This window comes from Passer montanus, unplaced genomic scaffold (assembly GCF_014805655.1).
Source record: "Passer montanus isolate IOZ18808 unplaced genomic scaffold, ASM1480565v1 scaffold69, whole genome shotgun sequence".
Classification (NCBI taxonomy): Eukaryota; Metazoa; Chordata; class Aves; order Passeriformes; family Passeridae; genus Passer; species Passer montanus.
In genome coordinates this window covers 141,098-157,100 of record NW_024372036.1, presented here as the reverse complement: position 1 = coordinate 157,100, position 16,003 = coordinate 141,098, and positions in this window count along the sequence as shown.

Genomic DNA, 16,003 nt, shown 5'->3' with positions numbered 1-16,003 from the left:
TGCAACTGATGAGATGAGACTCAAGTCTCCAGCTGACTTTTTTCAACAATTTCACTTCTCCACAATTTATTATTCCAGCTGCTGTCAGTAACCAAAAGCTTTTTCTTCATGAGTATGAGAAAATCATGGTGCTCTGGAACCAGGACCATGCCCAGTTGTTGCACTGCATTCCAAAGGGCACAGGCAGTTTGGGACTGGAAAAAGCCAAGCTCGGGAAGAGCAGCTTGTGCACTTGCCATCTTCTATCTAATTGAGATTGTTTAGGCTGGGGAATTGCAATGTTCTATCTAATTGAGATTATTTAGGCTAGGGAGTTGCCATTTTCTATCTAATTGAGATTATTTGGGCTGGGGAATTGCCATGTTCTATCTAATTGAGATTATTTAGGTTGGGGAGTTGCCATCTTCTATCTAATTGGGATTATTTAGGCTGTGCTAGGAATTTCCCTTAGTGCCTCTGTCATTGTAGACTCATGATGGACTAACACCTTGAAAGAGAGGAGAAAGCAACAGGACAAGCTCTCAGACTTAACCAAGCTGGCCTGGGGAACACTGGGAATGCCACGTCTGCCCTGCTGTCCCCCAGCCTGTGACAAGCCAGGTGCCAGAGGAACAGAAGGAACTGGGGATCAACAGAGGGAGGCCACAGGGCCAGAAGTTCCCTCTGCAGGGTGTTGGATCTGCCATGTGCTGGAAGAAAGACTGGAGTGAGACACTAAAGGGTCTGAAGACACTCAAGTGACACAAGTCAGCAAAGAGGGGTCAGAGTCACAGAAAGCATAGCAATGTGCCTTCCCCAAATGCAGCTGCTTGTTTTTCTCTCCTCAAACAGCAAGAAAGGGCTGTAGGACTTCAGGACATCCCAAGAACACACTGACCTACAGCTTAAGGAGTGCTTGTGTGCTCTCAGCACGGCCTGGGAAAAGGAGCTGGGGGATTTGGGTCTGGCAGCTGGGGCCAGGGAACAGGCAGGACCTGCTGAGGCATCAGCCAGCCCCCTCCCCAGGCCCACGTTCCCTGCCCTGGACACTGCAGGGCTTCACCACTGCCTGTGGCTGCTCCTCATGATTGACTCTGCAATAAAAAACCTGCTGGCATCAGCTTCCAAGTGTAGTAGTAGGGAAAAAAAATTCCAGGAACAGAAATATTACTGTTGGTTATCCAAGCAGACCTGGGTCATTTTAGTCACTTTTATGGGAGCTGGGCTGTCCAAGGACATTGTATTCTGGGGACCTAAATCAATAACATCCCTGTTTAGCTACCACTGAATGGATCAAGCTGGTTTATCTGCCTGCTGGAAACCCAGTTTTCCCTTTCTGAGCAGATCCAAACTGTGCTGCTGCTGAAAAGCAGTTGGATTGAAACTTTTTTTTTTGGTGTATAAACACACCCATCTGCCAATTGTTTCCAGTGTTAACTGGCTCTTTTAAGGACTCAGTTTCTGAACAGTCCAAAAATTTAGGGCTGTGCTCAACTTCTGGTTAGAAAGCTTGCAGTGGAAAACTGGGATTTATCCAGCTCACATCCACTTTGCTGTTCCATGGCCCCACTTAAAATTTGTCCTGAGAAACTGAAGGTCTTTTGAGCTGTAGCTTAAACCTGTCTCCATTTCTCTTGCTGTGGGGGACAAATTTATTTTTCTTGAATAGAGAAATTAATAAATGAAATAATGAATACTTGTGAATTTGGATCAAAAACTATAGCAATAATTGATCTTTTAATTTAGAGATATTTAAGCTGTTGTTGATGGTGTTGAACATGCCCTGTTCCAATCTCACCATGATCCTGTGCTGGCAGCAGCACAACACAGGTTAGGCAGGATTAGAAACAACTCAAAATGATTTTAGGGTGGCTTGGTCCTGTCAGTGGTTGAGGCATTTCCCACACCAACGCTGGACTCACAGAAGACAAGTTCAGCTACGTTTTCTGCACTTCTGTGCCCTCCCAGTTTGGCTGAGTTGCTGCAGTGAGTCAGTGCAGCTGCGGGATCCCACAGCAGATGTGCACAGCCAACCAAAAAATATTTAATGGATTAATTAGAAAAGGGGATATGTATGAGTGGGCTGACTTCAAAGCTATCTCTCTGCCAGTTATTCTTTCTTCTCAACTTCCAGCTTCATAAAGAAACATTTTAATTTTTTTAAAAGATGAGGCTGAACGAATATAACACCACATCTGAGCCTCCATAAATCCTGTCAACACCTTGATTACACATGGAAAACTCTCCATCCAGGAAGGTGTGGGACCAGAAAGAGCTGCACTGTGCAGCAGGAGCCAGCAGATAGCGCTCCCTGTGCCGCCATCAGCTGCTCCAAGACCTGTTTGCACCAAAATCTTCACTAATTCACCCATTTTCGGTGCAGCACAGGGCAGCCTGGGAACTTCCTTCCTTCCAATGGCTTAAGTGTACTTCAGTCCTCTCTTTGAGCCGTGCCTTTTTCCCCAGCACATGAGATGCCCTGAGAGTTGGGGAATTAATGAGTTTAATTGCTCTGCAGAGGTTGACACACCAAGAGAGCTGCACATCCTGCAGGTGACCCTGGGCACACCAGAGTAATAGGGGCCTCTTTGAGCCAGGTCTCATAAGCTCTTGGAGGTCTATTACTCACCCAAGATAGCTCAGCTACCTTTGGAGGCATAAAATCAGCAGGATGGCTTCTGTTGCAGTGTTGGAAACAAAAAAGCTTAATAAAAGGCAAAATAACAGAGAAAAACCAAGCCAGGTGCAAGACGTTCTTGCCCCTGGTAAAACACCTCACAAAGTGATTAGTTCCTTTGTTCACTTCTTTTCCTAGTAAATTGCCTAGGCAAGACTTTTTGGCTTCTGTCCAGTTAGCTCTCCTTAGTTTGAGGTGAAGTTTCTAAGGTATTATGAAATGCTTCTTCAACTAATGGAGAGAAACTTTTGAGCTTCAGGGGCACATTCCTACACACCAGGGGAGGTGCACATCCTGCAGGTGACCCTGGACACACCTTTGGAGCTGCACATCTCTCAGGTCCCTCTGGTTGAACACAGATCCTGCAGGTGACCCTGGGCACACCAGGGGAGCTGCACATCCTGCAGGAGATCTTGGGCACACCTTTGGAGCTGCACATCCTGCAGGTGACCCTGGGCACACCAGGGGAGCTGCACATCCTGCAGGTGACCCTGGCTGTGCCCTGGCAGCAGCTCTGTGGCCGTGGTGGCACAGGCACAAGGAGCCATGCAGCTCTCTGGTCACACATGCACTTAAGCTCCAGGGGGAATTACAGCCAAAAAAGGAAGGGATAAAGGTGTCTGTGGGAATCTCAGCATGATCCTACCTGTCTCTCTGAGCACCTAAATACCAGCTTAAAGCACAGCCCTGAACCCTCAAAAAATGCTTGAAGGAAAAGGGGTTTTTTACTCCACAAAATCCTCTTCCACTTGTTTTTTTTACATTCTGGGTTGGTGCAAGGTGAGATGAGGACATCACAGCTCAAGGAGCTGTCAGTCACCTGCCTCCCCTTGAGGCACTGCTGTGGTTGTTGGACACTACCAAAGCCACCTCATTGTCACTGTGGTCAGATATTGTTAACAGCTCCTAAACTTTTATTTGTCTCATAGCTACAATAAACTATTCAACTCATTAAAAGGTTAATTGTCTATGAAATACATTTGAAATCTTTATTTGATTTCTCATAATCAGAAATCTTAAGCAGCCTAGGGCTCTTTATTTTTTCAGTTGTTCCATGTGGAGATTTTCCCATTGGAGTCAGAGAGCCAGCAATTTAAGTAAATTAACATTAAAAAATATATATATATAATTTCATGACCATGGCCAAATTATCTGTGAAGAAAACACCCCATAAATAAAAAATGTAATTAAATATTAGCCTTTGGTAATTAAAAAATGAAATATTCCAACTGTCACTTTTCTTCATTGTCAGTAAGGTCATTTCCCATGTCTCATCATTCCCCTTGTCTAAGGACAGGGATAGCTGCAGAGAGCAGCCATCAGTGAGTATCACATACAAGAGCCTGAATATTGTGCCATTAGTTATTAAATCCTAATTAGTGTTTAAGGAAAAGATCGGTTTTTCTTCTCTTCTGCTGGACAGTGCCTAAAGCTGTGCCTGGTACTCACGAAATTCATTTCACAGGGAAATAAGAGCATGCATTGGCAACAGATGCCAACAAGAGGCCACCAGGTGGGTCACTGCTGTGGTGCTCAGCTGCAGGACACGTTGTCTTAGGTTTTAAGATGTGGCTGGGGGTGTGAGTTCTGTTCCCACCTGGGGTTTTTTGTACTATTCCATTTGTATTTTTTAATTTTCCCATTAAAGAACTGTTATTACTATTCCCATATCTTTGCCTGAGAGCCTCTTAATTTCAAAATTATAATAATTTGGAGAGGGAGGGAGTTTACATTTTCCAGTTCAAGGGAGGCTTCTGCCTTCCTTAGCAGACACCTGTCTTTTCAAACCAAGACACAGATGATGTGCCATAACCCTACAGCCACAGGCTAGTGAAAGCCCCAAAGTGCCAAAGGGATGAACGGAACAATCTCTTGTCTCTCCTTTCTGTCTTTCCAGAAGAAATGGACTTGGGAAGAGCAGCTCAACCTTGGCCTGGGGGCTGCCACCCAGCAGGGCTGCCCAGGAGGAAGGAGACCTTGCAGGAATCACAGCTTTGTGTCCTCACAGGAACGCAGCTGTGTTTGCTCTGGGTGTGTGCGGTGGCAGGGATGAGGCACTTCCTGCAGCCACAGGCTAGTGAACAGCCCCAAAGTGCCAAAGGGATGAACAGAACAATCTCTTGTCTCTCCTTTCTGTCTTCCCAGAAGAAATGGACTTGGGAAGAGCAGCTCCACCCAGCAGGGCTGCCCAGGAGGAAGGAGACCTTGCAGGAATCACAGCTTTGTGTCCTCACAGGAACGCAGCTGTGTTTGCTCTGGGTGTGTGCTGTGGCAGGGATGAGGCACTTGCCTCGGGCTGGCCTCTGCTGTCAACAGAGAAAAATGAGCACCTGCAGGACATGATTCACGTGCCCTGTGTTGTGTGTCTACTTCAGATGAGGTGAAATCTCCCAGAAATCGCTGCTTCTCTCCCCTGTATCTGAAGGGAGCATACAGCAACACAAACTCCATTATAACACAGCTGCAGGGGCTCAGAAAAAAGATTCCCAACTTCCATGACTTGGAAGAAGGTACCAGCTTTGTCTGTCATGCCAACACCTGGTGAGGTGGGTCAGCAGATCTGTGGCATTATAGGCATAGGCAGAACACTGTTTTGGGTCATGAAGAAAGAGCAGAAGTTTTTGCAAGCATGGGGAGTTCACCAGCAGCAGCAATCAGGGAGGCTGTGGCTCTGCAGGCACACAGCTGGCACTAGAATTTTTCTCTGCATTAGAGGATTTTACCAAAAGGGTCTATTTGCCCCATCTCCTTTCATGACTGGTGTTTTTCCTCCCCTCTTTGCTTTGAGTATCACAGAATAACAGAATAATTTAGATTGGAAAATACCTCTAAAGTCGTTGAGTCCTGCCTGTGCCTAATCCCACCTTGCCAACAAGCCCAGAGCACTGACTGCCACATCCAGCTGTTCCCTGAACACCTCCAGTGACTCTATCACCTCCCTGGGCAGCCCTTTCAAATGCTGAACAACCCTTTCCATGAAGAAATTCCTCCGGGTCAGCAGCCTGAACTTTCCTGGTGCAGTTTGAGGCCCCTTCCTCTAGTTCTAAATAACTGCATAAATGAGATGGGATGTATAACTCTTCTCCCTAGTTCTAAATAACTGCAAGTGACTAAAATGACATAAATAACTGCATTTTGGTCCTGTGTGGGATAGGATATAGATCCTTTCCATCCCATATCCCTCTCAGCATGCCTGTTGAATGCACCTTGAGCTCAACACATGCACATTACAGAAAATGCACTATTGCACACGCCCTTGTCCTCCCTGCATGCAGAGCTGCAGCCTGATCTTGCGTTTTGGCAAAGACTGGGCAACCCAGGAGGAGAGGAGAAGACAGAAAAAAAAATACTAAAGCAAGGATGAGCTGAAAAAGTCTTTAATGCCAAATTAGTGCATGCTGGTTGAACTAAGAAAATTAAGGAGGGCTGTGACTGCTTCCCTCTTCATGGCAGGTCAGTGCCCAGGCTCTTGCAGAGAGCCCTGGGAGCAGCAAGAAATCAGGGATGTGTTGTGACTGTGACAGCCTGACAGGAGACACCTGCTCTGATCCTCAGTGCCAGCAACCTGCCTGCCTCAGACAAGCAGCTGGCAGCAGGGTGGCTCAGCTGACACTGAGATGGAAACCAGATAAACCCCTTCTCCTCCTTTTTGAAAAATATATTTTGTCTAGGCACAAAGGTTTGTGGTTGGCCTGTTGCTAACAGTGAGCGTCCTTATGCTGCTCTGAGAAAAATGTCCTCATTTCTAGCAAAAAGTGCTGAAAAACCTGAGAATGGATCTGCAGTTTTATGCCAGGCTTGAAAAAGCCCTTTCCTTTAATTTCTAGCAAAAAGTGCTGAAAAATCTAGTTAGAAAAGAGAATGGATCTGCAGTTTTATGCCAGGCTTGAAAAAGCCCTTTCCTTTGAGTGGTTCAGTCTCATGCCAGGAGCTGGTTCCTGCTTTGCTGTAACAACTCCATACTCGAGGTGTCCTTAAAGCCTTTTGCAACACGAGGGTGCAAAGGCATGTCAGGTATTTACAGTTCTCTCACAGGAAAATATGCTCTAGGCTGTCACTGCCAAAAAAACCCCCAAAAAACAAAACCAAAAACCCTAGCAAAGGAAGCTCTTGGGTCACTGTAAAGAGGAATGTGATTTTGTTCAGCTTGTGCAATGGTAGAAGTGGCTGATATCCTAAATATGAGGAAACAGATTTCTGCTTTGTCCTGCAGCTTGTGTTGCAATTGTGTCTGTCTTGTTCTCTTTTATTAAATGATCTCTCCAAGGGTAGCCAGAAACAGTTGCCCTTTTCATTCTCTACATTGCACAATGCAGCCTGCAATTATTTCATTATGAATTTAATTAGTTTTTCTTATGTTAAGGATACAATCATCACATATGCTGATTTATCTATTTATTTATTTAAGTGACTACTCAGCTCTTAAAAGAGCTGAGAGAGTTGAGGGGCTTAAAAGGGAGTGAAATGGCTATTCAGTTTTGGAATTACCTCTGACACAGACTCGAGAATACAAAACTAGCTGTCATTTTTTGCCAGGCCAAAACCATTGCATTGGAAAACTGCCAAATTCAAATGGCTCTGTAGGGCCCTGCTTGATTTCCTGTCAGCTCAGACTGGCCAGGGAGGCTGCAGGTGCCAGCCTTCAATATGCCACAAATAGGATGGTGGGGGAGCTCAATGGTGGAAACTTCCCTGAGGGCTCCTTCCTTCCCTAACCATCTTCTCCTCCTCCCCTCACTTTCCCAAATAAAGGCTCTACAAAACTGGAAGAGTATCTTGAATAAAATTATGCTGGAGATGTTTCCATCAAACTGGGGGTGTGTCATAATAATCTGGCCTGTCCTCTTCTACTGAAAAAAAGTTTTCTGAGCAAAGTCCGAGGAACTGCTGTGGTAATTTGGGATGCCCAGTGAGTGCTCCTGCCCTTAACAACACACCCCACTGCCATGGGACATTTGTCACACCATGAGCACGTACATGCCTGGCTGCAAGGAGCTCCTCACCACAGCTGCTACATCTGGAAACTCCAGATGTCCACAGGGCGTGCACAGGTGAGGCGGAAAGTCGATCTGAATGGTTCAAAACAGGAAAAGGAAACAGAGAGATGCTTGCTGTCCATGCGCTGTGCAGAGTGCACCTCGGTGGAAATGAAAGTAGAAAGATTTTAGCTGTTCTCTGCAGCTGTCAGTGCTGAACCAAGGCTGGAATCTTTAAAGAGATTTGGTAACTTTTAAAAACGTTGTGCTCAACATAGGGTAGCTGTGTATTTTCTGTCTCACTGGATCAGAAGCCAGTGGCTGCAGAGGCACCATTGATGCCAGCTCTGTTCAGAGAATAGAACAGAATTCTATTTATATTTATATTCTATTTATTTTGCATTTCTCTTCAGAATGGAATGGAATAGAATAGAATAGAATAGAATAGAATAGAATAGAATAGAATAGAATAGAATAGAATAGAATAGAATAGAAAAGTTTGGGTTGAAAGGGACCTTACAGATCATCCAGTTCCAACTCTCTGCCATGGCCAGGGCCACTTTCCTCTAGACCAGCTTGCTCAGGTCCCCATCCAACCCAGCCCTGAACACTTTGAGGGATGGGGCATGCACACCTTGACATGTGATTCAGCTACATTCTTGTGAGGTTGGAATTAGTATCCTGTCCTAATCTGTCCCACACTGTACAGTATCATAAAATAACATAAATAGTTTAGCAACAGGTAAAATAACATCCCTCAAGGCATTTATCACTGGGAAAGCTTCTAATGGGCATGTTTTGATTAAGATTGCACTGGAGGCACTGTTAGGCCTGAAGAGATTAAATATTTGAATCAGTGATTTGGAAGTAAATATAACTCCTCTGCTGATTAAGATGTGTGACTTATGCAGAATGGTAAACAAAGAGGCAAGAACGGCTGCAATGCAAAGATCTTGACTTCTTGATAAGCTTGATTCACTTAAGTGAAAAGTATTTAAGCAGCTGAGTGCCCAAATGCACTTTTAGGAATCAGGAATGAAGGCCAAGTCTCCATCCAGAACAGGAGGCTGTATCTCCCAGCAGGAATGGATTCAGCAAAGGATTTGGCAGTGGAAGGATCAGCGGGTCAGCCTGAGCTCCCCCAACAGTTACATCGTGGCCAAAAAAAGGGATGCTTGGATTAACAGTGCAGGAGCAGGGCGATGTTAACTCTGAACATGGCAATAGTGGGATCAACACAGAAATGCTACATCAGGTTTTGGCATCAGCTGCTCGAAAGAAAGGCTGGGAAGGTACTAAAAAGGAGCCACCGGTGACTGGATGGCAGGAGAAACTGCCACAACAGGAACCCTAAAGGGTTCAGTGCATTTAGTTTATACAAAAAAAAAAAAAAAAATTGAAGATTTGACACAACTTTATTACGTCTTTGCTGTCATTATTAGGTATTTGCCTTCTTGGGAGCAGGAGAGGGAAAAGAAACAACCTGCAAAGGGCTTTCAAACCTGGTTAAACACACATGTAAACAAATAGTAGAAAATTGGGGTGGGTATGTAAATACTCTACAAACTATTTTACAGCATATGACAAACTGGTGGCGCAGGGGGTGGGCAGCGTGTGAGGGCAGGCAGGGCATGGCAGGGCATGGCAGGGCTGCCCATGGGGAGCACGGGAGCGGCGTGGGAAGGGTGGGACAGGCAGGAGAGTGGGGAAGCTGGCATGCAGGAGAGAGCGGGGAAGGTGGGGGTAAAGTGAGAATGGCAGGAGAGCGGGAAGCTGGCATGCAGGAGAGAGCGGGGAAGGTGGGGGTAAAGTGAGAATGGCAGGAGAGCGGGAAGCTGGCATGCAGGCAGGGAGGCAGAGCTCGGCGCTCCGTCGGGAATGACAGGCCCGGCGGCAGGAATGAGGAGCCCGGCGCCGGGAGGCGGAGCGGACGGAAGGCTCGGCTCACAGAGTTTCGGCCGCTGCTTTGGGAGTTCGGCAGCTGTGAGAACCACGGGTTCGAGTACCACCCCCGCCCGAGTTCCGCCCCCGCACCGAAGAGGCTGAGTTTCTTGGGTGTCGCATCGGGCGACTGGGTGGCGCCCTAGCCATGGCAGAGCGGGACTTCGGAGTCGAGTGAAGAAGGAAGACATGGAAGAACTGTCCACTTCAATTGTGGTGAGCACCACCAATCATCTCAGCAACGCCAGGCTGCAAAGACTCTCCGTGCTCTGTCCAAGCAGGAGCAAAGAGCCCGAAATTACTGAGCTCCTGCAGAGGATGGATGCTTCCAATCACACACCAAGGGAGATAAGTATCATCTCCCTTTTCTTTACAAGTCATTCTTTTCCAGTAACCTACTCATTTCACCTCCCCTTGCTTTCCTTTCCTCTTCTCCCATTTGCTCCACCGCGCATCAACACCTACCCCATGCCACAAACACACTCTCAAGCAAACTACGTTTTTTTTTCCTCAACACCTTCTTCAAACCTCTGTCCTTTCCACTTTTATTTCCCTCTAATAACAATTGACAAAGCCTGCTGGGCAGAAAAAACAGCAAACATACACCACAAGCCATCCAAAACACTTGGTGGTTTCAAATGACACAACGATCCGCTGGCCACGACAAACTCTTCTTCTTGCAGTTTCATTCCAGCAAATCCTTGCATGAGATTTTCACAGTTGGCACTTCCTTTTTCCTCTCAGCTTGACTCTTTAGCAAGATTTCTCTTGAAATATTTTCCACAAATTTCCCTCAACTCTGCCCGCAGCAGCTTACATTAACACCAAGTTGCAAATTGGGCAGGCTGAGGTACACTTGTAGTGAAAATTCCATCTCAAAGATTTTGCCTTTTACAGTTCTTTCTTTTTCCCATCTGCCTCCTCCACACACTCACTGGACTTTTCCCACGTGTTGTATCTCAGCACTGAAGTCCACAGTGCCTTTGCACTTCCCGAGGCTGCAGCACTTCTACACATGAACCAGTTCTTGCAGAGACACCCGAGCTAGCATTAAATGCACTTCAACTAAAGCCAGCACAGGGAAGAGAGCTGAACATTGCTGACTCCCACAGGGAGTACGTGCATGGCTGAAGGACTGCTGGGATTCCAGGCACCAGAGTAGCGGCTATGACCAGCTAGGACTTGTTAGTGACACGTGCCAGTCCGTCAGTGGCCAAATGTGCAGGAATTAGGAGCAGTTCATTAAGAAAGGCTTTCACATCGGGCCTGTGCACTGATCTAGGAAGTCAGGCACTGACTGAATTCCGGCTGTGACGTTTGTGACAGTGCCAAAGAATTTGCAGGATTCCAAGCTCACCGCTCTCCAGCCTTTCTGAGCTGTGCCAGGGACTCCGAGGAGCTCATCTCTCCAAACTGACAGACTGTCACTCCAGTAACCAGGACAAATCTGAGTGTGGTGCAGGGCCTGCACTTTGGCTTCCTGCTGGGCAATGACAGCTCTGCCTCCTTGGGAACCTCCCTGCTGAGCAGGCACCTTGTGCAGAGGGAATCACCCTGGAAAATCACAAATTTTCTGTGCTTCTGCTGCCACTTATGTCCAAAAACACCTCAGGCAGACATGCTGGGAAAAGGATTCCTTTTCATCCAGATGTGGATCGTCAGAGTGCCCATGTGCCAGGCACAGGCACTGCTCCAGCCAGCCTGTAGCAGTTCGGGTCATTCACAGTCTCCTGCCCTTTGTAGAGGAGCTGCACACCCTGAGGTGAAACTGTGGATTTCATGAAGCTGTTCCACTTCACAAAGGAAGGAAGAGGACGGTGGTATTCACATCCTTTCCCCAGCTGGCGTTTAGTTGCGTTTTCAAAGAAAAAAACAAACAGCTGTGACTCAGGCCTTGTCCTGTCCCATCAGGCATGTTCCTGCAACAGAGCAGTGACTAAATTTGAAATATTTTTTCATCTCCAGTGTGAGTGCTCAGGGGCAGGGAGGTCTGGGAGTGTTGCTGCTTGTAGCTTTCAGTGGAAAAACATGAGTTTGGGTCATGGCTGAGAATTGCCTTTGGAAACAGCTTTCGGGTCCTAAGTCCATGTCAAATCCTCCAGGCATCAATCTTTCCCTTTCAAGCATTTCCTTCTGCCTGACTTTTCCTGGTGAGGTCTGTGTGTCCCCTTTTGCCAGGTGCTTGACTCCATGCCTTGGCATTGCAGAAGAAGGCTGAGCTGAAGGATTTCAGGAGATTGGTGCCATGGCTGATTTCCACGTTGGCCTGAGAAAGTGTGATTCCTGGGAGAGACAGGAGACTGGGGCCCATCCCAGCAGGGCAGGGAGCTGGGTGGGGAGAAGCAGTAGCACAGGAATGAGCACCCTGACAGAGAGAGGTGGAGCTGACAGGGGTTGTGTGGCTCAGAGAGATGGAACGCTGTGCTGGCCCGACCGAGGTTGTGGGTTCGAACCCCCCTGTTTGCCAGCCCCACAGCGCGGCTGCATCCGAGCTTGGCTCCGAGCAGCCGCATGCAGCAGCGGGCAGGCCCCGTTCCTGGGGACGCCGCAAGCTCTGGCATCGCTTGGCCCGTGCCATGGGGCGAGCAGCTGCAGCAGTAGCTTGTGCCTGCCTCATGGGAGACACTCGTGGTGGTGGTGGATCCACCACAGTGTTCGCTGCTGCTGATGTTACCCTGAACATTGCTTGCTGTGGTGGTAGCGCAACAATTGCCTAATTTCAGAGCCTTCATGGCCTCAACTGTGCTGGCACAGTGCAAAATCTCTCTAACATCCGGAATTTCTAAAATCTCTAATTCGGAACTTGGGACGCACATCTCCCATTTTGTTCAAATTCATTCTCCTCTAGTGCTAATCTACTCTTTTCTTACCCCCTTCCTGTTATCGCGTTCCCTCTTCTCCCTTTTTCTCCACTGTGCACTCACGCCTACCCCATTCCACAAACTCAGAGGCTCACCATCAAACCATCTTTTTCGTTTTCTCAATCTCATCTTTATGCTCTTCAAACCTGTGTTCCTTCCACTTTTTTCTCCCTATAATAACAATTGACAAGAGCCACCAGACCTCTTGCCTTTGTTTTTCCCCCATTTTTATCTCCCTATATCATAAATAAACCTAAAGAAATAATTGGGCCAGAGCATAAGAAGACAGCAAACATGCTCCACAAGCCATCCAAAACACTTTGTGGTTTCAAATGACACAATGATCCTCTGGCCACGACAAACTCTTCTTCTTGCAGTTTTGTTCCAGCAAATCATTGCATGAGAATTTCACAGCGTGCAGTTCGTTTTTGCTCTCAGCTTGACTCTTTAGGAAGATTTCTCCTGAAGTATTTTCCACAAACGTCCCTCAACTCTGCCCACAGCAGCTTACATTAACACCAAGTTGCAAATTGGGCAGGCTGAGGTACACTTGTAGTGAAAATTCCATCTCAAAGATTTTGCCTTTTACAGTTCTTTCTTTTTCCCACCTCACGGGTGAGTGCCCAGGGGCAGGGGGCTGTGAGAGAGGTGCTGCTTGCAGCTCTCAGTTAGAAAAAGGGGAGTTTGGGTCATGGCTGAGAATTCCCTTTGGAAAATGCTTTCAGGTCCTAAGTCCATGTCAAATCTTCCAGGCATCCATCTTTCCCTTTCAGGCATTTCCTTCTGCCTGACTTTTCCTGGTGATGTTCGTGTGTCCCCCTTTGCCAGGTGCTCGACTCCATCGCTTGGCAGTGCAGAGGGAGGCTGAGCTCGAGGATTTCAGGAGATTGGTGCCATGACTGATTTCCACGTTGCAAATTCAGACTGCAGCCTTTTCATCACACTGTGAGAATATTTCCTTCCCCTAATCTGCTCCCAACAGGTTTGCTGGAGCTTTCCCCTTGGCTGTCACTGCATGAGTGCTCTCCCTTGCTCCCTGTGCCCAGGCCCTGAGGCTGCAGTCTGGGAAGGTGCAGTCCAGGGAGATGGGATGCCTGAAACCCAGCTGTGATTTCCAGGCATTAGTGTGAGCCACGTGTGCACATTTCTGCTGATAACCAGCAGATTTGAGGGGGACTGCACTGGAGGAGTGCAGAAAGATGGCCAAAATAGCCTCTGTGCTGGGGGCCTTTTCCCTAGAGCCCTTGTCTTCTTCCAGAATGAGCAAAATCTGCTGGTTCTTCCTTCATGATAACTGAGGGAAAGTAATTTTGCTGCAAGCATGCTCTCTTTACATCAATTGAAAGCAGTCAGTTCATAGAAATTATGCCAAATTTCTGACAAAATAACTCTATTTGTTCAAGCAGGAAGCCTGGCAGTGTGTTTACTTGCTCTCTCCTAGCACATCTTGGGATCAGCTGGCAACTGAGGGCTACTCAGATACAGACTAATGAACCACCAGCTCTTGCAGAGCTCGGCTAAGCCCCTATGGTTTCTTCTTCACAGTGCGAACCCCTTTCAGTTTGCTTGATCATAAAAAGCCCAAAAACCCAAAAAGTCCAGGAAAACCAAACCCTTGCATGATAGGCAAGGCTGTATCCCTGCTGATTGCCAGGAACACCACAGGCAGCAGGCACAGAAATGAACTGCAGCTGAACTGGTCACACACGGGTTGATATTCTGTCCTTGGATTTCTTGCCTGTGCATCTCTGCTGGAGGGGGATGCTCCAGTAGCCAGATGTAAAAAAATGCAGATAAAATCTGGTGTGAAATGAGCATGGGAAACCTCTTGTGTTATTCCTGGAAGTGTCAGCTGAAGACAAATGTGGTGGCAGACACGGCTCAGGTGGCATCCCTGTCTGTAGCACTGGCCATGGCTGCTCCACGTCAGGTGTCTGGAGCCCTCCCCTGGTGACAGGGAAGCCCAGATGGATCCAGAATCCACCCCAAATCAAGGTCAATATTGAAGAAGGAAAGCCTGAATTTTCTTTTGGGGATGCCCATTTCATTCCATTCTCTCTGAGATCCTCACTCTTTTGAAAGAGAATCCTAGCTCGGATAGCAATTTTCCAAAAGGCAGCTGAAGTTAGAGAGGGATCCCACCCATGCCACAGAATATACCTAACCTGAAAGGAATGACTGATGATGTTCTTCATTGTTAAACAGATCTGAAGCAGATCTCTTTAAAGTGACTGATCACATTCTTCTCCAGTAGCATTATGGGAATAAGTCCAGTATGGATAGGGAAGCATTAATGTCATGTACACAAAGACATGACCAAATTAATTTTTATTGGAGCATTGTTCCAATTCACAGGGAAGGGGAACAACAGGAAGGGCCACAGCTGTGACATCAAGTCTTCAGGGGAGGGCAACTTCAAAGTCAGAACCAAAGCATACTGAGGGTATTCAGTATCTTTTAATCATTACAAGGCTTTATTAAAAGTATGTGAAATTACAAATTCCACTCCCTTTATTTTGTACATCCTAAAAATTGTAATTTGGCCAAACTGCCTTAGGTTTAGCAAGAGCCACAAGAGCCATATCCCAAATTACAGCACAGACAGTTACTCAAATGATGGGTATGAAATATGGGGGGAAAAAAAATCTATGCCTCTCCTTATATTTTGGTCTTCAATATGATTTTGCCCTGTTTGCAGATTCTTTCCCCACAAAACCCAAGATAATCTCAGGTCCAGCAGCTGAAGTGGAACTGGATTGTGAGAAATGAAACACTGGAGATGGGAGCTCTTTTTCAGAGTGCTAATTGCTAGTTAATGTTGATGAAGTTGATAGGGTCTTAATTTGAAGTGCTGGTCTGTTGTTGAATGCTGGATGTTAGAGTTCTGAGACTTGCCTTTGGTTGCCACTGTTAAGTGTTACTATCTTAACCCTGAATTTGTATCCCTTCCCTTTCCATGGGGAACCACTTCTCCTGCTTCCAGTCCATGCACCCGGACTGAATTTAATGAGGAGATGTTGGTATGACCAACGTGGTACGATATGGACTCTCTCAAAAAACAACAAACCAGCACATAAACTCTGATTTTAACCTGGCAGCACCACAGGGAATCACCCGCCATTGACCAGAGCCAGATTCCATCCTGTTACCATGACTTGAGGAGTACTCAGTCTGGATGACACCCCTAAACTACGAGCCAACATTGTCTTCCTGAGGACTCTCGTGAGGATGGAAGCCCCAGCTCTGCCGAGAGACAAAGCTGAACTCCTCCTCCTCAGTGTCGTCCTGTGGGAGCAGTGGTGGTGTGCCATACCCCTCGTGTTCCCCACCCAAGAGCTGTTCTTAAGAAAGGCCTTTTTAAAGGAGCTGGTCTCCTGACCCTGTTGATCACAGGATCCAGGGGGCTCTGATGAGATCCAGCACAGGCCCTGCTCTTTCTGGAGTCACCTGCTGCGATGACCCTGTCTGGATGCCAGGCACCCACCAAAGCCACCCTGTCACTGTCCCCTCTCGGGGGAGAGAAGATAGAGGACACAGTCACAAGCTACATCAGGGAAGGTATAGGTTGG